General features: G+C 59.0%; 1 long non-coding RNA gene across 3 annotated transcripts; it reads right to left on the bottom strand.

Moving 5' to 3' along the window:
• Positions 1 to 2,001: 2,001 nt before the first annotated feature.
• On the bottom strand, positions 2,002 to 13,083 carry LOC146400284 (uncharacterized). Of its 3 annotated transcripts, none has more exons than XR_014812074.1 (4): positions 12,889 to 13,083; positions 12,463 to 12,595; positions 3,948 to 4,128; positions 2,002 to 3,647 (listed from the first exon to the last, which is right to left on the bottom strand). It is a non-coding gene; the product is annotated as an uncharacterized LOC146400284 (long non-coding RNA). The 3 variants fall into 3 exon arrangements; XR_014812076.1 differs by lacking the exon at positions 12,889 to 13,083 and adding an exon at positions 4,985 to 7,343; XR_014812075.1 differs by lacking the exons at positions 2,002 to 3,647; positions 3,948 to 4,128 and adding an exon at positions 8,344 to 10,243 and having other exon boundaries at positions 10,336 to 12,595.
• Between the last annotated feature and the right edge of the window lie 10,649 nt (positions 13,084 to 23,732).

Raw genomic sequence — 23,732 nt, 5'->3', positions numbered from 1 at the left:
CGTGTCCTCACGGACCCTGTGTCAGATTTTTAACCTGCTGAGCCACAACAGGAACTCCTGGAACCCTCTTTTTCTGCTTATTCTAAATAGCAGTGACAGACTTGTCGGATGGCAGAACAGAAGCCATTGTCGCTGAGGAACAGGTGTCCAGGAAAAATACCATACCCTGGAATTTTCTGGAAAAAAAAAAAAAAAAAAAAAAAAAAACCTGGCAGGAGATGAGGGTTGGAGGCACACCCACGAGGAGGCATTCACACACACAGGGTCTGAGGCCAGGTCCCCGAGGTCGACCCTGAGCCACCGATTCAGGCGCCGGTGTCTTATTCCAGATGGGCCCCCGGAAGCGCTGCAGGGAGTGGCAGGTGAGACAGGGAGGGAAGGAAGCCAAGAACAGGTGGCTTCAGGGGCACCTGGGCACGAAACGCTCTGGGCTGCCAGGGAGATGGTGCGAGACTCAGGGCAGCGTGGCCCCCCAGGCTGAGAGGCAGCTTTATCCTCCAAGCCGCTGTGGGAGCCACTGCCTGCCAGCACCCGTCCTGTGTTCTGGGAGGACGGAGTGACAGTCATTTGCAGGGAGACACTGTCCACACACACTGGACTGTCACGAGGGAGCGTGTGATCGGGTACCCACAGCACCTGTGGCCGCAATGTGTCCCCTGGACAGACAGATGTGAGACGCTGCTGTAGGTTGGTCCTGGGCACCTCTTAAATCCTGTGTCTAAAAGCTTTTTGCTTCGTTTATATCTTTAATAGGAAAAATGCTTGGCTATGCAGTGTTTCAAGCACACTGCAGAGAAGGGAAAATATAATTAAACTGTGAGCCCATCACCTGGCCCTGTCAAGCTATAACTTTCTGATACCTTCGTTTCAGATACTCTTCTTTTTAATACTGAACTCTCCTCCCACAGGCAGCCACTCTGATCCCCACAGCACCAGAGCCTTGGCTTCACTGGCGGATCTGCTGTCACTGCACTGGGTGGGCATGTGCTCTGAGGTTCATTGTCATTCCTGCAGAAGTGGTCTTTTCCCTTTGGGGCTTTAAAGATCCTCTCCTGGTCTTTGGTGTTTTAACGAAGAAGAGGAGGAAGGCGAGGGGGACGAGAGGGGGGAGGGGAGGGGGAGGAGAAGGGAGAGGAGGCAGAGGGGAGGAGGGGGAAGGAGAAGGGGGGAGGGGGAAGGAGAGGGAAGAAGGGGAAGGAGGAGGGGGAGGTCACACAAATACAATTTCCTTGATGTTGTTTCATTTCCAGCAGTTTCCACACCTTATGTGGCCCGGTGTCCCCGAGCTAGCAGGTCCCTAGCCTGCCCGCCCTGCTGCCCAGTCCCACAGGCACCTGTGCCCACTGCATATATATACCCGCGTGTGCATGAGTCTGTGTGAGCACCTGTCCACGTCCAGGACAAGCCCACAGTTGCCCACGCTGGGCCCCCACCTGTGCAGGGTGCTCGTGCTCACTGGGCAGGTGTCTGAAGGTTCGTGGACGCACGGGCGTCACTTGTCATGACCTTTTCATAGACTTTCCCCAAAGTTGGTGATAGATTTCCCGACACGTTCACAAATGCATGCCCCATGCTGCCCAAGTGCCCACTGGCAGAGGGACAGAGAAACACAGTGTAGCCTGTCCATACAGTGGAAAAGAATCCAGCCCTAAGAGGAGGGGAATTCTGACACAGGCTGTGACCTGGGTGGACCCCGAGGACCTTCCGCTCCGTGAAACACGCCGGTCACAGAAGGACAAGTCCTGCCTGCTTCCACGTACAGGACGTCCCCAGGCGGTCACACTGCTAGAGACACAAAGTGGAGCCGCGGGTGCCGGGATGGGGGAGGGGAGCGGGGCGAGGTCGTCTCACGGGCTCAGGGTCCCTGGTCTGCAAGATGCGAAGTTCTGGCGGCGGGCGGCGGTGTCACGGGCTTAATACCCTTGCACTGGACACTTACGCGTATCGGTGAGGTGGTAAATTTTACGTTGTGTCTGTTGTATCACAATAAAAACATTTTCATTGTTAAAAGGCCAAATTTATATGCACGTATATACATCCCGGTTTTCAGAAGCAAAGGGGCCACGGCCCCGCACACATGGAGAGCAGCTTTTACGCGGTTCCGACAGGGCCAGTCCCTTGGCCCTGCTTTGGGGCGCAGTGAGATCTGTCCTTCTGACGTCCATGAAGACACGGCGCGTGGAGCCTGGACCAGCAACCAGATCCTCGCCAAGGGTGGGAGATGCCGGCAGTAGCGCAGGCACGGGAGCGCCTGCATCCAACGTGCGGCAGCACGTGTGAAATTGTCACCCCAGATCGCGCCTCCCCAGCAGGAATCTGGCCAAGTTTTTTCTCCAGTTTGACCAGTTTGACCCATGGATGAAAGAGCCACGTCATTACAGGTCAAATTCAAGTGTTCAGCCTTAAGAATGAATGTCCCATGTAAAATAGTGGGTACAGGGTATAAGTGACCTCGGCTTTATATATATTGTTAGTTGTGTTTGTTTGTTTCTTTCTTCTTTTTAGCACCACACCTGCACCTGTGGCATGTGGCAGTTCCCGGGCTAGGGGTCTAACCTGAGTTGCAGCCAAGGCCTGCACCACAGCCACAGCCACACTGTATCTGTGACCTACACCACAGCCACAGCAACACCAGATCCGAGCTGCATCCTCGAACTTTATCACAGGTTGTGGCCACGCTGGATCCTTAACCCAATGAGTGAGGCCAGAGATCGAACCTACATCTCATGGACACCGTGTCAGGTTCTCAACCCACTCAGCCACAGTGGGAACTCCTCTATTGTTAGTTTTAAAGTCCTCTACTTCTGTTTTTCTGGTTAGGGCTGCACCTGCCTCATGAGGTGTTTCCCAGGCCAGGGATCAAACCCCTGCCACAGGAGTAAGCAGAGCCACAGCAGTGACAATGCTGAGTCTTTTGCTGCTAGGCCACCAGGGAATCTCCCCCTTTTTTTTTTTTTCCTGGAGTGTCATCCAGTTATTCAACTCCCATTACGGAGCATCTTCCTGAGTCAAACAAACATCCCTTCCTGGGAAAATGAAGATGCGTAAGGCCTAGTCCTAAGCCCTCAGAGAGCGCTCTGGGGAATGAGATGGATGCGGCACCAGCCCACAGTGAACACACAATGAGTAACTGCGGCTGTTACGATTTTCGTGCTCCTGAGACCGGTCCACAACCCCCAGTTCCCGGTCCAAGGGCTTTCTGACTAGGAAAGCAGAGATAATGAGACACGACCTCGGGCAGCCTGCCTACGGCAAATAGCATCCACTCTCCTCCAAGCTCGGCTCCCACTCGCCTGGCACCGTGGTCGGTCCAGGAAAAAGTTGCCTTTTTATGAGATTAACTGCAGCGTGATTCCACATGCATTTTTATACTGTATTTGGGTAGGAAGCATCGATGCGTCCGGGTCATCCAGGGGCTGGGCCGCGATCTGGCCTCCCGCCGAAGCCCAGGCCTCCGCCAACGGGCCGTGTCGTCCACAAATAGAGCCATTTTCTATTCTGGTGTCGCAGAGAGGGCTGCTGGTGGACGGGATCCAAGTTGGCCACTGTCTTGACAATGTGTTTGCATTTAGAAGTGAATTGGGTCTAAAAATAGGCCTGGGAGAAGTGGCTGCTGAAGCCAGCATCCTGCACGGTCAGCAGCAGATCTGGGGACGCAGGAGAGAGGCCCGGCTGAGGATGTGAAGGGAGCTCGTGCAAGACCCTGCCGGCTGGCCACGCTTCCCTTCTCCCCAGGGCCAAGGGCTGCCTCCTCCAGGAAGCCTTCCGACCCCTCGGCCGGGGCAACCTCCTTGTTCCTCCCCCACTGTAGGTTACCTGCCTGTCTCCCCCATGAGACGGCGAGCTCCCAAATGCAGGGCTCGGTCTGTCTGATTCTTCTTTGCCTTCCTAGCACCTGACCTAGATGCTTAGTGAAAGCGTCAAGTCGAACCCCCCCGAGTTCTCACCTTGTTTTTGCCTCCCCCTCTGTGACTGCAGGCAGGTCTCTGTCCCTCTCTGGGCCTCGTATTTTGTATCCAAGAAGCAGAACAGAGCAGTGTCTCCTTACATGGGTGGTTGCAACGCGCAGCATATGCAGGCGCCCCCTTTCTTGCTGCCTCTGGATGCCCGCGGGAGCAGGGTCTTTGCCTGGAGCAACGGGGACAGGGGACTCATGCTGGGAAGGACCATGGTGCACATGTAGAGAGGGGTGATTAAGGCTAAATGGAACAATTCAGGTGAAACTCTGCCTGGGACGTAGTAAGAGTCCTGAGAATATCGGTAGCCACCCCCCCACCCCCACCCCCACCCCCACCATAACTCTTATCGTTCTTACCATCATTCTCACCACCACCACCACTGCCACCGCCACCGCCACTGCCACTGCCACTGCCAGCACCGTCATCACCACTACACCATCTGCATCACCATCTTTGTAGTATTTCTCAAGAACCCACTTGCTTAAACACCTGCCAGCGCCTGCGCCACCCTCCCCAAACCCACCGGTGCCTCCACACAGGATCCGGGGGTGCCTCCGCCCAGCCACGCTGGGGAGCCAGCAGGACAACCCCGCACCCCTCCCCAAACCTCAGTTTCCCCATCTGTGAGATGAAGTATCTGGACTCAGTCTTTTGGAATCTAGGAAAAGAAGTCTTTCTGAAACTGGGGCACTTTTACTGCCCTGGATTTCCTAAGGGCTACTCTTAAATAATTCCCATAGACTCAAGGCCCCCTCCTGCTTGCAGACCCCTGGCCCTCTGGGAAGGCTGGATGTCCTGTGACGGGGCTGGTCTGACTTGTTTGTTTATAAGCGGGTAAAAGGCTCATTCCTCCAACCCAGAAATCCTTTGGAGAAAAATACACGTTTGCCCAAAAATACATGCTCTCATGGGATGGTCCACTCATTTCATGGCTAATGAGAGCCTGGCAAGGCTGCCCTTGGGAAAACTGTTGTCACTTCCCTAGCAGGTGACCCCACCCTGATACTCTCCCAGGGACCACTCACCTTAGCAGGAGGACCCCGGAGAGGCCCCCTGTGATGTCCACTCTGGAACGTGGCTTCAGCCCCATGTGCTGTGAGGGCCGGGGCTCCTCCCCTACTCCCTGTCCACCTGGTAGCCAGACTCCTCCAGGGCCGTGCCCAGCCCTGTGTCCTCCTGCCTCCAGCCTGCTCAGGAGGGCATCTCTCTGCCAGCAGGTACCTCTCCCCAAGCCTGCACGGGCCTCTGCTGCCGCTGGGGATGGAGGCGCACAGCTCGCAGCCAGCCGTCCCCAAAGGAGCCTCCCTTCTGTCCCTGTCGGTCACCATAGCCAGGAGCAGGTGGCGGCTCAGGTTTTAGGCCCAGGACCCCTTAGTCACCCCTCGGTTACCCCCTCGAAGGGTTTCTGGCTCCTCTTTTAAAAGAGGTAGGCATCTACCCTCTTCGCTCTCAGACACAAATTCTGGGCAGAGAGAGCCCCATCTAACGGCCGGTTGCCATAGTGACGCTGTGTTGAACCCTCTGCTCTGAGCGCTTGAGGTCCGGTGGTGGGGAACCCTGTAAGGATAGCTGGGTTGGTTTCCCACTTCTGCAGAGGAGGAGACGGGCACAGAGAGGGCACGCGGTGTGCCTGGTCCTCACAGCACAAAGGGGCTGGGGCTGGAATGTGAGCCTGGGTCTATCTGATCCCAAAGGCTGTGGGCCCCTCTGCCTCCTGCAGACCCAGCACCCCTCCCGGGCCTGAGCCTGTCTTACAGGAACTGAGGGTCCCGCTCTGACTCAGTCTCTGAGCCCCTTCCTGCCCCTGTAAGAGCCTCAGGTTCAGGCAGATGTGGGGCTGCCGACAAATATTTGTTGGAGGAGTTTGTCACCTCCCCAGGACAGTGTTGGGCCTGGCATGGACTCTCCTGGCTCTGATTCCTTCATCAAACTGCTGGAGTATTTGCTGTGGGCCCGAGGAGCGTGGGGGGCTCAGGGAAGCTGCAGGCGACCTCCCTGGGTCCTTGGCCCAAGCTGTGCATCAAATGCGGCTCCAGACCAGCCCCAGTACACAGGAGTAGCTGTGGTGACACCCCATCCCCACCCCAGGCCAGCCCACCAGCTGACGGTCCCATTGCTCCAGCCAAGGGCCACCTCTGTCTGCCTGTGGCCATCTCAGACCAAAGGACCAGCCTGAGAGCGTGCCAGCAGGTGCCCAGGCAGATGGGACCTGCCGAGAGGGCATCACCCAGGAGGGGTCCTCAGCCAGTGGGGGCCAGTGGGGGCAGGTGACACCAGCTTCCTCGTGCTGAGTGAGGCCATGCAGTCTGCCAGGGAGCCCACAGCCGTGATGCTCGATGCGCCCTCCCTCCCCCACTCCCCTGCCTGGCCAGGGTCAGCCTGATCCCCTTCGCCAGCCTCCTCCACACGGAAAGTGACCCAAGACAGCACAGGTCAAGTGCATTGGGAGCCCAGGCGAAGGAGTGAGCACTGAGGGCCCAGGAAATCAGAGGGGGCTTCCCGTAGGAGGTGGTACTGGAGAAAGGCCTTAAAGGCTGAACAGAGTCCAAACAGCAAGCCTCTAACCGTCCCGGGGCCTCCTTGGGGCCTTTCCCCGTGGGCTCTGTGGACCAGGAACTTGACCTTGAGGAAGTGCACTTGGTCTTTTTGACAGTATTTGCCCCATCATCTATTTTAAAGGCCTCTTGAAAGAAAGGCGCTCAGCTGGAGAAATAATCTCTCTCGGCCCTTCAGCCTGCAGAAAACTGATGCTTCCCAGGTGCTGCATCCCTGCAGATGCGGGAGGCAGAGAGGCCCAGAGCCCCGCCAACCTCGAGTCGAATTTCGCTGTGGGAATGTCTCCCCTTGGGCCGGGTGGGGCGTCGGGGGAGCTCCCAGATGCCTGGAAGGAGACGTGTGACAGCTGGCCTCAGTGACACTCCTGGGGCCCGTCCAGCGAAATCCAAACAGCTCTGCTGCTTAACGCCTCCGCCCAGCCCCTCTGCTCTTCTTTCTTTCTGCATTTAATTCTTAAACTATAGATATATAACTTCATCGCTCTTTCCAGAGTTAATGTAGCCCATGCTCTCATCGCAGAAAAACTGGAAAAGTACAAGTTAAAAAGTGTCAGGCGCCGTGGCGAGACCTGCAGATGCAAACTGGCGCGTGTGTATTTCCAAGTCTTAGCGACACCCACAGAGGGACAGGCGGAGACTGTGATTGGGTTGCACGGAACCTACGATCAAGTTGGGAAACTGACCTCTTGACAATGTCGAGGTTTCCTGTCCATGAACATGGAACACTTCTCTGTTTCTTCTCCGCTGTTCGTATTTTCCCTCCGTCTGATCTGGGTGCACTGGGATCATACTGCAGGTACATTTCAGCCCTGCTTTTCCACTTCATATTCTGTAACATTAAACCCGTCTTCAAGCACAGACGTTAATTCCTGCCTAACTTTCCCGCTACGTGGAGACATAATAGTGCGCTCACCATCCCCCGTTATTGCACCTCGAGGTTGTTTCCAGGCTTGTGGTTTTTGTTTTGGTTTCTCAGTCCAGACACAATTGGAGTACTGCGCAGCCTCATGCAGAGTGTTTTTCCCTCTGAGCCTCGTTTTTCTCTGGACACAACTTCATACGATGGCTCTGAGGACTGGGCATTCATTCATTCATTCATTCACACCGTATTTACTCAGAGCGTGTGCGAGCACCCATTCGATGCTGGTACACGCTAACAAGTCAGTAGCAGTAAAAGCTGAAGCAGAAGTAAGAGCCGCTGTTACTGCAGTTGTAGGAATTGTGGAGACATTTGTGGAGTGAGCATTTCTTATGGGTCAGACACAGTTGCAAGCACTTTATTAGTAACTGATTTCAGACCCCTAACAGGGGGCTGTCCTAACGGTGGCCCCCTTTTCAAGGGGGAGTAAGTTCACAAGGGACCTTATATCCAACAGCCATAACCATTGTCCAGGCTGGTTTGGAAGGCTAATAACAATAAGGAGGAAATGCCTGTCTCCCGTTCACGGGAGCATGGAAGCCGTTCAGCCAAAGGCTCAGAAAACGGCTCGGGCGTCCTTCGTCAGCTGTCCCTCTCGCACCCTGAGTCAGTGCTGGGACCTGCTGTGTCCGAGCACACGAATGTCCTAAAAGTGTGGCGTCGGGCCTGGAGCCCCATCCACCGCGGCCCCACCAGCCTGAGGGCACACGGAACCCATCACCGCCTCCCAAAGCGCCTCAGGCTGATTCCTCGGGGCTCTCTGAGATGCTACCCCATGTGGACACCCCCAGAGCTTGCTGAAGACCCTGAAGCCTTGCGACACGCCCTTCATCCCATTTTCCTGTGATCTTTCTTTCAGAGCTGCTGCCTGGCGGTCACATGCATGCAGCGCAGCCCTAATCCTAAGGGATTTTTCTTTTCTTTCTTTTTTTTTTGTCTTTTTGCCATTTCTTGGGCCACTCCCACAGCATATGGAGGTTCCCAGGCTAGGGGTAGAATCAGAGCTGTAGCCACCGGCCTACACCAGAGCCACAGCAACGCGGGATCCGAGCCGCATCTGCGACCTACACCACAGCTCACAGCAACGCCGGATCCTTAACCCACTGAGTGAGGCCAGGGATCAAACCCTCAGTGTCATGGTTCCTAGTCGGATTCATTAACCACTGCGCCATGACGGGAACTCCCTAAGGGACTTTTCATAGGATGAAACACCATGCACGCAGCCCCGCATCTGAAAGGGAAGGGTGCCTGCCACGCGCTAGTCCAGCGGCTCTCGACTCGGGCAGTGGCGCCCCAGGGGACATCTGGCAATGTGTGCAGACCCTTCTGATTGTGACACCGGAGAGAGGGTGCTGCTGGCATTGAATGGGCAGAGGCCAGGGTGGCTGCTCAATGCCCTGTTGTGACAGACTGGCCCCCAAACAGAACTCTCCAGCCCCATATGTCCACAGTGCCGAGAAACACCAGTTTCGTCTTTGTTCCCCTGATTTAAACAATTTTTGGCCATGTCTACAGCACATAGAATTTCCTGGGCCAGAGATGGAAACTGAGCCCCAGCAGTGACAATACCGGATCCTTAACCGCTAGGCCACCTGGGAACTCCAACCCTCTTCTGCTCCATCCTGACTCCTAACTGTATAGACCAGCTCAGCCTGCCACTTAATCCAACTACCAAACCGGGTTCGATCTGGTCTTTCCAGAGCCTGTTCACGATTCCCGTCCTCCCCTTCCCCTCCTCCGCCGTCCCTCAGCCTCACTGGTGTCATTTCAGGAGGTCGTGGGCCTCCTGTCATCAGAAGGGATGGACGTGCATCCTGACTCCTCCACCCACTGCTCTGGGACCCTGAATTAGTTTACCTCTGGGGTCTCAGTGTTCTCATCTGTCAAATGGGTACAGGTTCTACCCGTGAGGTCTCTGAGACCACCCAGGGACAAGGGGTCCAGCGCTGTCCCCACTGCCTGCCCTCCCCCCCAATCCCTGCGCTGTGAGCAGCAGACCTCCGTTCCAGGGCAAGTCTGTGACATGAACAGTACACACTGCCCGGTCCCCATAGCCGCCTTGAAGCAGACTAAGGACCTCTGTCCCCTCCCCTAGCCTGGCCAGCTGGCCTTGACCATGGTCCAGTGGCTGGCAGCCCCAGTGGATGAGGTAGCGTCTGTGCCGAGCCCGGCTCTGGGGCCCGTGTGGCCAGGGCTCAGGAGAGGGACCAGGCGGCGCAGAGCACAGGACTTTGGGGGACGCTGGGCGCCGTGAGCACCGCCCCCCTCGCCGGGGACCGCAGCCCCCATCTCTGCGGCAGGCGAGACACCTGAGCTGACCTCCTGCCCAGGGGACTGAGGGACGCAGGCACACAGAGCAAGTCACGAGGACGGGGGTGTCATTCGTTTACGGTAAAACACCCATAGCCGGCGACACTGCGTGGAAACTCACGCGCAGTCCGTGGAGGGACAGCGAGGCCTGGCAGTCATCAGCCAGCTGGCACGTCTGCAGCAGGTCTGAACAGCACGGCTGTGACACACGTCCCAAGTGAGCAGTGGGCTGTCAGGGCTTCAGCTGCATGGCCTGCCGGTTCCCGTGCAGGAACCTCCCTGCTGGGCTCCAGAGAGGGGACAGGACGCGTGGCCAGGAGACTTGGCGCAAGGAAGGGGCATGGGAGGGCGAACCTGGGCTGCCTTGGACCCACAGAGAGGGGACCCCAAGGCCTCGGTCTCCCCGAGTCACCCAGGCCACCAGATCAAGAGGCGTCAGCCTCTTCTGACTGAAAGCAGGAGCCTCGAAGGCATATTAGTCGGAAGTGCAGGGTGACCTCCTGGCTGCCCCCCTGCAGCCCTGGGAGAGGGGCTGGGCCAGGGTGGGGGCTGCAGGGTCGGGCAGCCAGGAGGTCACCAGCACGTGTGACACACACATCCCCACTGAGTTCACGGTTACACTCGCAGACTCACACTTTCTCACCCACTGGACTCTCTCTCTCTCACACACACGCACACACACTCTCACGCCCCGTGCAGTCCAAGCCCTAGGAAGGCGCGGGCAGCTCCCTTCTGCTCACCAGCTGGCACTGCGTCCCACACGCAGCATCTGAGCCTCTGCCATCCAGAGGAAGGGGACAGGAACACCACGCCCACTTCAGCAGGGCATCAGGACCTGCCCTCACAGCTCAGGACACTCCCGCCTGCAACCTGCCATAGCCAGGACACTGCCCTCAGATGACCCCAGGCTTGCCTGTGACAGCAGGATGCAGTAAGAAGGAGGAAGCCAGCTGACTCTCCCACAGGGAAGATCAGCACATGGCCGCCCCCAAAGAACTGCTCCAGCACCGTTTCTGCACCGGGCCCAGTGCCTCTCCTGGGAGGCAGAGACTGTCACTGCCAACCAGGAGCTCTCAGGGCTGTGAAGGGATTGTCTTCATCACTGGGGCAGCCCCACTGGCATTGGGGGGGCTACTGAGAAAAAAGAGAGCCTGTCTAAGAGTTATAGGTGGGGCCTGGGCCCCCAAAACACTGCCTGACCCCTAGATCCAGCAGTGCCTGAATCCTGATCTATACTTAGCCTTATCAGTCACTGAGCCAAAATCAATCACCCTTTGCCTAAGCTGATTTGGGCTGTGTTTCCACACCTTGTGACTGAGAGAGTCCAAACGAACCCGAGAGAGAAGACATGGGTCCTGAAGATGAGTGAAGAAGCAGAGTCATCGAAACAGCAGGAAACAGTCGCTGGTGCATTTGCCCCACGCACACCCCACTTGCCTACTTTGCCCAGGGCCACACAATGACTTCTGTGGGCCTCGGTGCTTCTGCTCTCATGGACTCCTTCCTTCACCAAAAAAAATGAAAATCGTGTTTTACAACTGTGTTAGTACAAACATGAATGTGATCCAGGCCAGACTCATTGTTATATATTATTACCACTTTTTGTTCTAATTTTTGTTTTGTTTTGTTTTTTTAGGGCCTCACCCACGGCATATGGAGGTTCCCAGGCTAGGGGTCAAATCGGATGGATGGAACTACAGCTGGCGGCCTGCACCACAGCCACAGCAACTCGGGATCCGAGCCGCGTCTGCGACCCACACCACAGCTCATGGCAACACCGGATCCTTACCCCACGGAGCGAGGCCAGGGATCGAACCTGTGTCCTCATGGATACTAGCCGGGTTCGTGACTACTGAGCCATGACGGGAACTCCTTTTCTTCTAATTTTAAAATGAATTAGAATTGAACATTCCCACGGACTCCAGGAGCCTGGTGGCCCTCAGGTCCGTGTGTCTGCGTCCACTGGGGAGGCTGGCTCTGTCCCAGCCGGGCAGAGGCTCGAGGGCTGAAACCCCCAGCTGTGCACTCCACATGCTCAGGGGCAAAGCGGACACAGAGGAAAACCCCCCTCCTGGCAAATCGTTCACGGAGGGGGCGGGTGCAGGAAAGCCACTCAAAACTCCCACCAAGGCACCCGTGCCCGAGGTGGACCCATGGACCATGAGGTTTCAAAGGAAGACCCGAGGTGGAGGCCCAGGAGGCATGGTCCAGGAAGGGCTGTCGGAGCGTCCCAGGCAGGCCTTGGGGCACAGAGAGCACCCCTCCTCAGCACCTGGCCAGGTAACCCCCAACCCTCCTAGCCCCATAGTCCCATAGCCCCACCTGCCCCATCCCAGTCACAAAAATCACCCTGGCACCGCCCACCCCCTCAACCCCAGCTCCAGGAAATGCACCAGTCCAGTGTCCCCAGGTCCCAAGAGTAAGAGCGGCTCCTTATTCCATCTTGCCAGCCTCTGCCCGTCTCCGCCTTCGGGAGCACCCCTTCTAGCCCCGCTCACCTGCCTGCAAGAGAGGCTCCACCCACATCTGGAAGGCCCACCCGCCGCCTGGTTCAGCACCTGCGGCCCAGCTCACAGAGCATGGGACAGAGGGCTTGGTGTTGAATTAACAAGAAGCAAGTTAAAAAAAAAAAGAAAAGAAACACGATGCAATAACGTAGTGATTGATAACTGGGGGGCGGGGGGAGGTAAGGCAGGCAAAAGATATTACAGTACCTTACCTGGCTCTGCGGGGCATTCTGGTCACATGATTGTGGGACTCAGACTCTAGCCACAGGCTTTGTGTGTGTGGCGGGGGTAGGGGTGGGAGGAGACCCTCTTCCCCGTACGGAACGTCCAGAGATGCTGACCAAGCTGAAAAAACAAGGCAGGGCAACACAAGAATGTTATTTAAGAGACAGACATAACTACCCAAAGAAGTCGGTTTTTAAAAAAGAGAAAGCGCTGGCCCTGGGGAAGCATTACTGGGGTGGGTGGGGTGGGGGCAGGGGGTTGCTGCTTTTGACAACAAGCCCTGGGAATGAGTCGACGCCGTCAATGACATGCACATCGAACTTTGATTTAAAAAGAGACTTGGAGGGAGACAAATATCCTATGATCTCACTTATATGTGCAATCTCATTAAAAAATGATACACATAAACTTACAAAACAGAAACAGACGCACAGCTCACGAGATCAAGTGTCTGGTTGCCAAAGGGGCGGCATGGGGTCGGAGGGATAAACCCGAAGTTTCAGCTTGACACCGACACGCCACCGTATTAAAAATACCCCGCAAGGGCCTGCTGTCGAGCCCGGGGACTTCTGCTCGAGACTCGGTAATAAGCGACGTGGGAAAAGAACCTGAAAAAGAATGAACACGTGGACACGCCAGACGGACTGGCTTTGCCGAGCCCCGGAATCTAACACGACATTGTGTAAATCAACTCTATCACGATACAGTTTAACAAATAAAGAAATAAAAGGAGAACTGAGACCGTAAAAAAAGAGACTTAAACACTGGAGGAGCGCCTGTCGAGGCTCAGTGGAGACAAATCTGACTAGTATCCATGAGGACGCAGGTTCGATCCCTGGCCCCGCGCGGTGGGATAAAGATCCAGCGTTGCCGTGAGCCGTGGTGTAGGTCGCGGGCACAGCTCAGACCTGGCGTTGCTGTGGCTGGGGTGCAGGCTGGCAGCTACAGCTCTGATTCACCCTCTAACCTGGGAACCTCTGTATGCCGCAGGGACGACCCTGAAAGGATAGAGAAAAGTAGAAAAGGTTTCCCTGGGGGCCATGAGTAAGAGGGAGATCAGACCAGGGCTTGAGGGAGGAGGGCCCCGGGGGCGGGGAGGATGGAGACCCGGCCTCTCCTGAGAGGCAGGAGGGATGAGATCGGGGCCTGGGGTCCCTGGTGGAGCTGGAGACCTCCCAGCCCAGCGGGCAGCGTGGCAGGGAGTATCTGCCCCCACTGCAGCTCCAGGAGAAGCCGGGGGGCCCGAGATGCTGGGACAGGGACAGTGGCAAGGCCGTGTGGGGGTGCGGCCGGGTCTTCCCTCCTGGTCAACCCCCGCTTAGAGCCTCACTGGGGACCTCGGGGTGGGGCCGGGCACACGGGCCCGGTGCTGTGAGCTGAGCGGGCTATCCTCACGCTCTGCCCTCCGGCTCTGCAGGATGCATTTGGGTTCTGAGAAAAAAACGACATCCGGCCCCTCTGCCCCCGGCGTGGGAACAAACAACCCCAACGTGGCGGGGGCGGGGGTGCGTGGGCAGACTCACCCTCAGGCCCCCACTTCTGTCCTCTGGGCTTTGGGCTACTTTCCCCCAAATTGCTGGCAAATTCTTCAGTTCTGACAACAGCTGGGAGCACTTTGCTCGGAGTGTGCCCCACAGCCACACAAAGGGTTCGGTCGGCCAGTCCCGAGGCCCACCCCCAGCCCTGTGCGGCCAGGGACGACGTGAGGGCGGGGACCAGCTCGGGGGCTCCATGTGCTGGCCGGTGTCCTTGCTGCTCCGAGGGTGAGCGCTGCTGGGCAGCGTGGCGTCACTGCGAGCTTCTCGGAAAGGGGACTCGCCCGCTGCACCCCTAGATCTACTCACTTGGGACCCACATTTGAGCAGACACTGAGGAGGTTAAAGCTCCGGGCCCCCTGGTTCGCAGGACTTAATTCTCACCCCAATCATGCAAGGCTGGGGTGTCAATGTCAGGTGAGAAAAATGAGGCCCAGTGAAGCTGAGTGACTGGCCCCTCACCCAGCTGTGTGCACCTGCACTGGCCTCGAACCCAGGGCCTGGCTGGCCGGGCTCGGCAGGGACATGATGCAAGGGACACCAACTGGGCTCAGCTTCCTCACCCGGAAGGCAGGGAGAGTGCTATCCAGGGGCTCCTGCGTTTCTCACGCTCAGAGCCTGTGCAGGTCAGACACGGTCATGGTCATGCGGGAAGGACAGAGGCCGCCAGATGCAAGCACCAGGTAGATGCAAACGCCTGTCCGAATCCCCACTCTGCTCCCTGCTGGCTGTGTGACCCTGGGCAAGCCACGGGCCCTCTCTGGGCTTCAGGTCTGTGAATGGAGAACAGCTAGAGAGGAAATTCGGTGCCATCTGTAGGGCGCTTACAAGGGAGCCTGGCCCGACGAGCACTCTAGCCTTGTTTGTTAAACAGATATTCAAGAAGTGCTGGCTCAAGTTCAGCTCAGGGGGAAGGAGGAGCCAGTGGAGGGGCGGCTAACAGCCAGAGGGCAGCGGGGATCAGGGGAGGCTTCTGGGAGGAGGAGACCTTCAAGGTGAGACCACAGGGAGAGAAGGAGCAGGGGCACAGTCGGGCAGGGAGGAAGGAGCCCAGGGGACCCTCAGGGATGGGGTGCTCCGGGATCAGGTCTGGTTCCAGGGAGGTGCAGGCTCCAGGGGCAGGTGGGGGCGGTGAGGGAAGGCGGGGCCTGCTGGACCCGTGCCCACCTGGCCCATGAGACTCCAGACCCTCCAAGTCTGAGCTGATGCCCGGGCCTCAGGTGAGATGTTCCCAGAAGCGTCCTTCTAGAAGGAGCTGGACGACAGGAGTTGACCAGAGCGAACGCTGGGCCTGGGTCTTGGCTGCAGGGGCTGCACCCCCAGGCTCAGGTTGCAGGAGGGATCCCAGGCAGCTGGGGACGCAGAATATCCCCCGGCCCACCCTCTGCTGTGGGCGCCCCTCCTGAGACACCCGAAACAGGGCGCTTCCTTCCCCAGGCAGGACAGCTGCAGACCTGCCGACGCCCAGTGAAGTGTCCCCAGGTCCAGGGACGCCGGCCTCAGGCTGGGCAGGGGCAGGGAGGTCGTGCAGGAGCAAGGGGGCCGCAGTGGTGGACCTGGGGGACCAGAATGACCCCTGGGAGCTCTGGAAGCAGTGCCCAGGGCCAGGCAGAGGACCGGCCTTCAAGAGAACCACCAAGAACCTCCTGCCCTGCGGCTGAGCCCAGACCCGCCCAGCAGGGGGTGTCAGGAAGCAGAGGCAGACCTGTCCCTTGTCCTGAGTCAGGAGCTTATAGATGGCTGGGCTCAGGCTCCCCACCACCTTCCAAGTCAGTCTGTCCCCGCGGGGTCTGTGTCCTGGAGACTGTCATTGGCCAGCGGCCACCCCATCTCCCCCCCCATCTCAAGCATCCGACCAGCAAATCCCAAAGGCTCCACATCCAGCCGACCTGGAAGTTTCCCTTCACCTCTGAGGCTCAGAACCACCATCAGCTGGTGGGAACACAGGAGGCCCCCCGGAGCACGGAGACGGGGAGGCAGAGTGAGGGTTGGCCTGGGAAGAGGAGTTGCTGGGAGGACAATGAGGGGAACAGTGTTGGAGGCAGTGGGAAGGGCCCACGCAAAGGCTCTGAGCAGGAGATCACAGCTGCCCCTCCATCCTCGGAGGGACGAGCAGGATTGTGGGAAGACAGCACTTGGCCTTCCACCCAGCAGTTCCAGCCAGGGGTGGGGGGAGGGGGCAGGGGAGGAGGGCAGGGCTCTGCCAGGACCGCATTCTCCAGCACAGCTCTTGGCGTTGTTCACGTGGCAGACAGCAGCCTGGCAAACGTGCTGCTGAAACCCCGCTTAGCTGTTTTGGTTTGGGTTTGTGTTTTTCTTTTTTAAGGAAAAACAGCTGCAAAGCCAGGAAAGAATGGAGGTTTGGGAGACTTTAGATGCCACAGGCCCGGCTTATCAACTCAGGGCCAGGCCCCAGAGCCCCACGCTGGCAGGCAGGACAGCTTCCTTCCCCCAGGCCGAGGGACGCTCTCGGGAGCCCAACTGGTGCCCAACCCGGTGCCCGGTGGGGCTGAGCCCAGGGCCATGTGGCAGTGTCTGGGGGCTGCGGGGCGGCTTCTGTGCCCCCAGAGCCCCAGAGGCACTGTTCTCCCCATTGTGACCCCACAAGTGTCCCCTGGGAGCAGGGCCCCATCTCCTCGTCCTCGCAGGAGCCCTGCCCCGTAGGTGGTGCCGCCCAGGTTACGGGTGTGGAAACTCAGGCAGCACCAGGTGTGTCACTCCCCTGAGCCCGGGTGTGGGGTCAGGACCTCTGACGCCAACACCTAAGTCCCCCCCCCCGGTGTCCGGGCCCAGCCTGGAAAGGGGACAAGGAGCAGCGAGATCGAGGGAGAGTTTCTGGAAGCCAGAGCCTGGGATCGCGGCCGGGCTCCGACAGGGCAGCCCAGGGCTCCCCCTCCCTCGCCCCCACCCCAGTTCCAGAAAGGTGGTTCCCACCCCCCTCTGAGGCCAAGCAGAGCAAGAGGGGCTACAGGGGCCCTGGGGGCGGAGGCAGGGGACGGGCCCAGAGAGGGTCCGGGCTGTGGCCTGGCCGAGGGCTTGGTGAGTGGCCCAAGGCTGCAGGACAGGAGGGGACAAGGGAGGGGTCCACAGAGATTCACCCTGAAGCCGCCAATCCCAGGAGCTCCCCACCCCCTGCCGACCCCGAGAGGTGAAGCACAGAGTGAGGCCTCCCCCTCCGGGCAGGGCGACGGGTGCTGGAGGGAGAGGGGGGGCGGTGTGCGTGGCTGGGGGAGCCTCCCCGGAGCGGGTTCAGGACCACGTCCTGAGGATCCGAGGGTGACCCTGAGGTGTCTGCTGCGGATCCCACGGCTGCGCTCTTCCCTGGACAGAGCTGACCAGAGCCATCTGGGTGGGTGAGACAGGCACCCAGGGCTCCGTGTCCACCCTGCCCCCAGATCCCGCCGCCCTTTCTCTAGTCCTGGCTGGGGGTCGGGGACAACGGTCCATCACTAGAGAGGGTGGAGAATAAAACCCCCTTTCAGCCCGGCTTCTCTGAACCACCAGGAAACACAGAGCAGGTGAAAGCCATGGGGCGGCGGGCTCTCTCTTCTCACCTACTAAATTTAAATGCTCTGAACTAGCAGTGCCCCTGCTGGGGGTTAGCTGGCAGCCACACTCAGAGGCTTGCTGTTGACTTTATAAACCGAGGTAACAGGGTGGAAAGCAAACTTGTGTGAGCCATTAAACAACAAAAATGTGCACAGACCTCAAGGCAGAAGCCCCACTCAAGAGCTCCTCCTGAGGAAGTAAAATCCCAACACACCAGGATGGGGACAGGCACGTGCCGCTGCTGGTCCACCCTTGCTGGGCCACTTGTCAGAGCCAGAATTGGCGGGCAGCTCTCGGTCCAACCACAGGGAAGTGGCTGAGGCCACCGGGGCCCACTCGTTTGATGGAATATCATGCAGCCATTAAAAAATAAATGGGTGGAATTCCCGTCGTGGCACAATGGTTAACGAATCTGACTAGGAACCATGAGGTTGCAGGTTCGATCCTTGGCCTCACTCAGTGGGTGAAGGATTCAGCGTTGCCGAGAGCTATGGTGTAAGTCACAGACGTGGCTCGGAACCCTCATTGCTGTGGCTCTGGCCTAGGCTGGCGGCTACAGCTCGGATTAGACCCCTAGCCTGGGAACCTCCATATGCCACAGGAGAGGCCCTAGAAAAGGCAAAAAGACAAAAAAAAAAAAAAAAAAAAAGAAGAAGAAGAAGAAATAAATAAATAATAAATGGGTGCAAGGAGTTCCCGTGTGGCTCACCAGGTTAAGGACCTGACATTTCTGTGCATTGTGATGTAGGCTGAGTATGTGGCTTGGATCCAGCATTGCTGTGGCTTTGGTGTAGGCCCCTAGCCTGGGAACCTCCATGTGCCGCGGGTGTGGCTGTAAAAAGTAAAAAAAAATGGGTGTGAGTGCTACATGATGCCACGGAAAATCATTAGCAATGAATATTAATTAACAGAGGAAGCAAGAGGAAAAATCGTAATTACATCCAAAAAACTCACTGGAGCCGAACCCCCCACAGTGAAGGGTTCGTTATCTGGAGGGGAGTGGGTGAGGCTGTGGGTGATTCTCTTCCTTGAGTTGAGAATTTTATAAATGTTTGTGTTGCTTCTATGCTTTTAAAAAGAACCCTTAACAGAGAGAGGGACTGTGGGCTCAGGATGGAGCTTTGCGTTCAAACTCGCTTGTTTGGTAGATGGGAAGCTGGGGTGCAGAAGGGAAGGGGAGGGCTGCAAAGCATGGGGCCCCCACCAGCCCACTGGCCCCCCCAGAGGCAGGGACCAGGAAGGAGGAGGGGACTGGGCCCCCCTCGGGTGGAGGGGAGCGCTTCCCAGGGACCTGCGCGCTTTCCTGACGCTGACTGAGCCTCGACACGCCCTCCCCAGCATCTTCAAGAGTCAGCTCTCCAGGGATGAGCAAGTCAAGCCTTGAAATCCTTAAGGGGAGACAGTGAGTGCGGACCCCTGCGCAGATACGGCCAGCCTGGACGGCAAGGACCAGCGGGCCGGGGGGCAGACTTCCTGCCGAGAGCAGGCCGCGGATAACGCTTCACAGAAGGACGTGACCTCGCGGCCAGATGGGGGCTGCCCCTCCCTTCCTGCCACCAGGGAGAGTAGATTCAGACCCCCGGCCACGGTTGATGAATCCGACTAGGAACCATGAGGTTGCAGGTGCGATCCCCGGCCTCGCTCTGTGGGTTAAGGATCCGGCGTTGCCACAAGCTGTGGTGTAGGGCACAGACACGGCTCGGAACCCACATTGCTGTGGTTGTGGTGTAGGCCAGTGGCGACAGCTCCGATTCCACCCCTAGCCTGGGAACCTCCCTGTGCCACGGGTGCGGCCCTAAAAAGGCAGAAGGCGGGGAAAAAGAGTCCTGGAGTCTGAAGGTGGAGACCAAGGCGGGGCTGTGCCCTCTGAGGCCTCTGTCCTCGACTTGAAAAACACTTGACATGTCCTCACAGGTCGCCCTCTGTGCCTGTGTCCGTCCTAATCTCCTCTTCTCAGGACCCCCGTCGTACTGCACTAAGGCGCAGCCATGGGTCCTCATTATACCAAGTCATCTCTTAAGGCCCTAACTCCAAATGCCATCGCCCTTGGAGGTCTGGGGTCGGGGCTTCAACACATGGAACTGGGGGGACCACTCAGTAACACACGCCCCCGGCAGGCCGGCCGCACCGCGGAGAAGACAGCTCTCAGCAACGCACCCATGACCTGCGGACCAGCCCCACGGCAGCGAGAGGCATGGGTGGGTGGGGGGAGTCAGGGAGGGGGAGCCAGAGTCGCCTGAACACCCAGCTTGGCCCGGCACAAAGGCAGCGCCAGGAGCACCGAGGGGGCCGGGCCAGGATAAGCGGGCGCTGTCCAGAGGGCAGCGGGAAGGGTGTTCCAGGCAGAGGGAACAGCCTCTGCAAAGGCCCGACAGTGTGCAGAGGGGCTGCAGGAGCAGTAGAGGGGCTAGAGGCTTTGCCTGGAAGCGGGGGAGCCCCGGAGAGTTCAGGAGAGGGGGATGAGGTCTGAATGGAGGGGTCGTGAGGAGGGAGGGGCAACGCTGGACAGCGGGACACTGGGTGAGTACTGCGTGCGGCTGGGGGAGGCAGCGAGGATACCCCCGGGCCTCTGAGTGGACACACAGTCATCGCTGCTTAGTTAAAATCTCAAAATTGCTTTAGGAGACCCCAGCAGGGAAGCAGCGCTCCCCCCAGGTCCCTGTCCTGCCCCGGTGGCCTGGATGCAGAGCTCGTGGCACCTGAGTGGTAATATGCTGCCCGGTTTGGCCAAAACAGTGTGGCCAGCTTACCGGAGGCCTCGCCTGGGCAGGACCATCTCAGAAGCCCCCGTGCAGGCTCCCTCCTGCGCCTCCCAGGGTCGGGCCTGACTCACAGTCAGGCTGATAAACGGACAGCAGTGACCTCACCGGTGGCTCCGTACGACTCCCGGTCTCGGCGATAAGGGATGGACAGAGACCCGCAACAGGGAAGGATCAGCCGCCAGGGACAGGCCGCAGGCGGAGAGCTGACCCTGTCTGCCAGCGGGGACCACTGTGACAGTCCCCGGAGCCCCAGGACCACCACAGAAGAGCTTAGAAATGAACCTCCAGGCCTTGGTGTGAGAAGAGCCGTCCACGCTGCTCAGGGCGGTGTGTTCTGGGGGCGGGGGAGGCCCGGGGCGGCAGGCAGACCTGGCCCCTCACCCGAGGACCTGAGGTCAGGCCATGCGGGGACCGCTGGGCAGGGGAGCATGGACAGCAGGTGCAGCCGTGCAGGAGGGCGCTGCCCAGCCCAGGGGGGCGGTGCACGGAGGAGCAGCCTCCCCTGGCCGTCCCGGGTCAAGGGCTGTGGCTCAGCTAGATTTGTGGGGTTTTTTTTTCCTTTTCTTTTCTATTTAGAGCTGCACCCATAGCATATGGAGGTTCCCAGGCTAGGAGTCGAGTCGGAGCTGCAGCTGCTAGTCTACACCACAGCCACAGCAACGCAGAATCGGAGCCACATCTGCAAACTCCACCACAGCTCATGGCAACCCTGGATCCTTAACCCTCTGAGCGAGGCTAGGGAGCAAACCCACAACCTCATGGTTCCTGGTCGGATTTGTTTCCACTGCGCCACGATGGGAACTCCTGGCTCTGCTAGATTTGGGAATGCCAGGCCACCGCACTGGTGGCAGATGTGTCACATACTCCTCCAGGCCCACCGCTTGGGTGCACACTCCAATCCCAGACTTTGTGCCCGCGGGACCAGAGAGCCAGTGGGCAGAGGTGAGGATGCAGGAAAGGCCACCTACTGGCCAGCCCTCTGCAGGACACATCCAAACAGTGGCCAGGTAGCGCCTCCTCTCACGGCTCAGGGCAAATGCTTAGTAGGTGTTTGTTCCACAAGATTGGTGGTGCTCGGGGTGGGGCTGGCTGGCTGGGGCCAGGCCGGGTGGGGGTGGGGTGGGGCTGGCTGGCAGGCGGGGTGCTGATGGATGTGGCTGCTTTGGTGCACACACGCCTCTTGGAGGCTCTCATCCCGGAGGTTTCCAGGTTGCTTCAGGGAGGCGTGGCGCCCTGGTCCAAAACTGTGTTGAAACGGCTGTGGTTCTGGGGCCCAGCAGCGAAAGGAAAGCTCTCCCTGGTGGCCAGACCGCAGGGGGCGCTTCCCCGGCCTGGCTGTGGGACGACTTCGAGCAAACACAGACCAGACAGGGTCTGATGCCAGCAGCTGGGCAGGATCCTCAAGCCTCCTTGCCTCCCATCCCCGCAAAGGGCTCTGTGTCCTCCTGGCGGGGCCGGTGTCCCAGCTTTCTGAGCAGTGTCCTCTCTGCTGCCTGTGACCCGTGTGGGCCAGCTGGGCAGGGGGTGGGGGCGTCTTCCGTGGAGCGTGGAGCTCTCACCCCACCGTGAGCTGCAGACCGACAGGTGAGGGTCCTGCAGAGATGCCACCAGGACTGCAGGCCTCCTGCTCCCTAAGGGCGTCCCTGGGGAGAAGGGTGCCTTCCTAGAATGGCTCGCCCTCTTCAGGAGGCCTCAACCCACCCCCACCCCCGCCCCCGCCCCCACCCCGGCAAGGCCCTCCTGACGGCAGACCCCAGGGAGCCAGTGTGCCGGATGCCCGGGTTCCTTGCCTCCCGGGGGGGTCGGTCATCCCACAGCCCCGGTGATTCTACCCTAACACAGTCACTAGGGTGACTCTGGACACCCCGCCCACCCCAGCACTCCAGACAGAACCCCCACACTGGTCCTGAGGCCCCCGCTATCTCTGTGGCTGGAGAGGGCGGAGGAACCTTCTGGAAGTACGGTTTCAAGCAGACAGAACACGGCGGCCGGTCTCCTCCTCCACACTCTTTCTGGACTCACGAACTTCCTCTGGACTCACAAACATCAGCCCTGGACGGGCTGCAGCCCCAGGGAACATGGAAGCACTTGGGGCTGCAGGCTGGTCACGTGAGCTCTCTGTCGGGACTTCAAGGCCCCTCAGGGAGACAGAACTCAAGGCCTCCGGGCAAGACAAGGCTTCACCAGACCCTTGTCAGCACCCCACCGTCTCCTTGCAATGCCCCTCCCCCACCTTGAGCAACCTCGCCCTCCCTGCCCCCACCAGGAAAGGCAGGTGGCCCCACTTCTCACCCTGCTCCTACAGGGGCCTTGTATGCCCCCAACCAACCAGTGAGTGTGTCCTAAGACCCTCCCTTTCCCCACCCCATCAGCTGGTCAGCAGGTGTCTCCGGAGACCTCGTCTCCCTGGGCTACAAAGACAGACTCGCAGCATCTTGTCTCAATAAACTCTTCCATCTCTTCACCTGGCTATGCCGGAAAATTCCAACGGGCACAGACCACGACACTCTCAAGCGGCAGGGTCCTCACCCTGAAAAGGGGGACACAGATGAACGCTGTGCGTTGCGCGAGGCCTGTGGTTCCCCCAGCGGCAGCCCAGGGCGCTGCGGAGCCGGGAGCTGGGGTCTGCGTCCCGGCCCCTGACTGTGGGCTGCCTGACCCCAGAGCCCACTTCCTCGCTCTGGCCACCACTCCGGCAGCTGGCGGAAGGGAAAGGCAGACAGCGGATCGCTGGCCAGGACACTGGTCCCCAGGCCAGCCCCGCGCGCAGCTCCTCCCGGCTGTTCCCTTTCAACATCCACGTGGTCCAGTGCCCACAGCCACAACTCCCCTGGACACGCACATCGTCCCTCCGCCTTGGCCTCTTCCCTCTGGGCAGCAGAACAGAAGTCAGAGTGCCCGCTGCCAGAGGGACCTTGGACCGGGCACCAAGCCACCCTCTGAAATGGGTGAGTCACGGGGGCCCTGGCTGAGCTCATGGAGGTGACACAGGTATGGACCCTTGTGCGTTAGCCGCTTGGGCTTCCAAACCACAGCCTGGGCGGCTTAAACACCAAAAACAGAGGCCGGACAGAGGCCAGACGTCTGAGACCCAGGCCCGGGCAGGGCTGGTCCCTCGTGAGGCCTGCCCCCTGGGCGTGCAGGTGGCTGTCTTCTCCCGTCCTCGTCACGCATTCGCCCCTCTTCTTATAAGGGGCTCAGGACCCACATGTACGACGTCATTTTACCGCAACCCCTCGTTAGAGGCCCACCTGCAGGTGCAGCCACGAGCTGGCAAGGGAGCACCCCTCGGCGGGCGGATGCAGGGGCGCGATTCAGCCATAGCACCCTGTGCGGTCGTTACTTTGGGAAGAAGGGCGTCAAATCTGAGGTGCAGCAGCCGCCAGCGAAGGCAGGGGACTGCCAGTCCTC

The sequence above is a fragment of the Sus scrofa genome, chromosome 8, assembly GCF_054392235.1.
Source record: "Sus scrofa isolate SSC_HxYL_T2T_F1_AM1 chromosome 8, Sscrofa_HxYL_maternal_Yorkshire_Landrace_v2.0, whole genome shotgun sequence".
Classification (NCBI taxonomy): domain Eukaryota; kingdom Metazoa; phylum Chordata; class Mammalia; order Artiodactyla; family Suidae; genus Sus; species Sus scrofa.
Note: the sequence above shows the minus strand (reverse complement) of the source record. Positions and strands in the feature narration are given on the sequence as shown.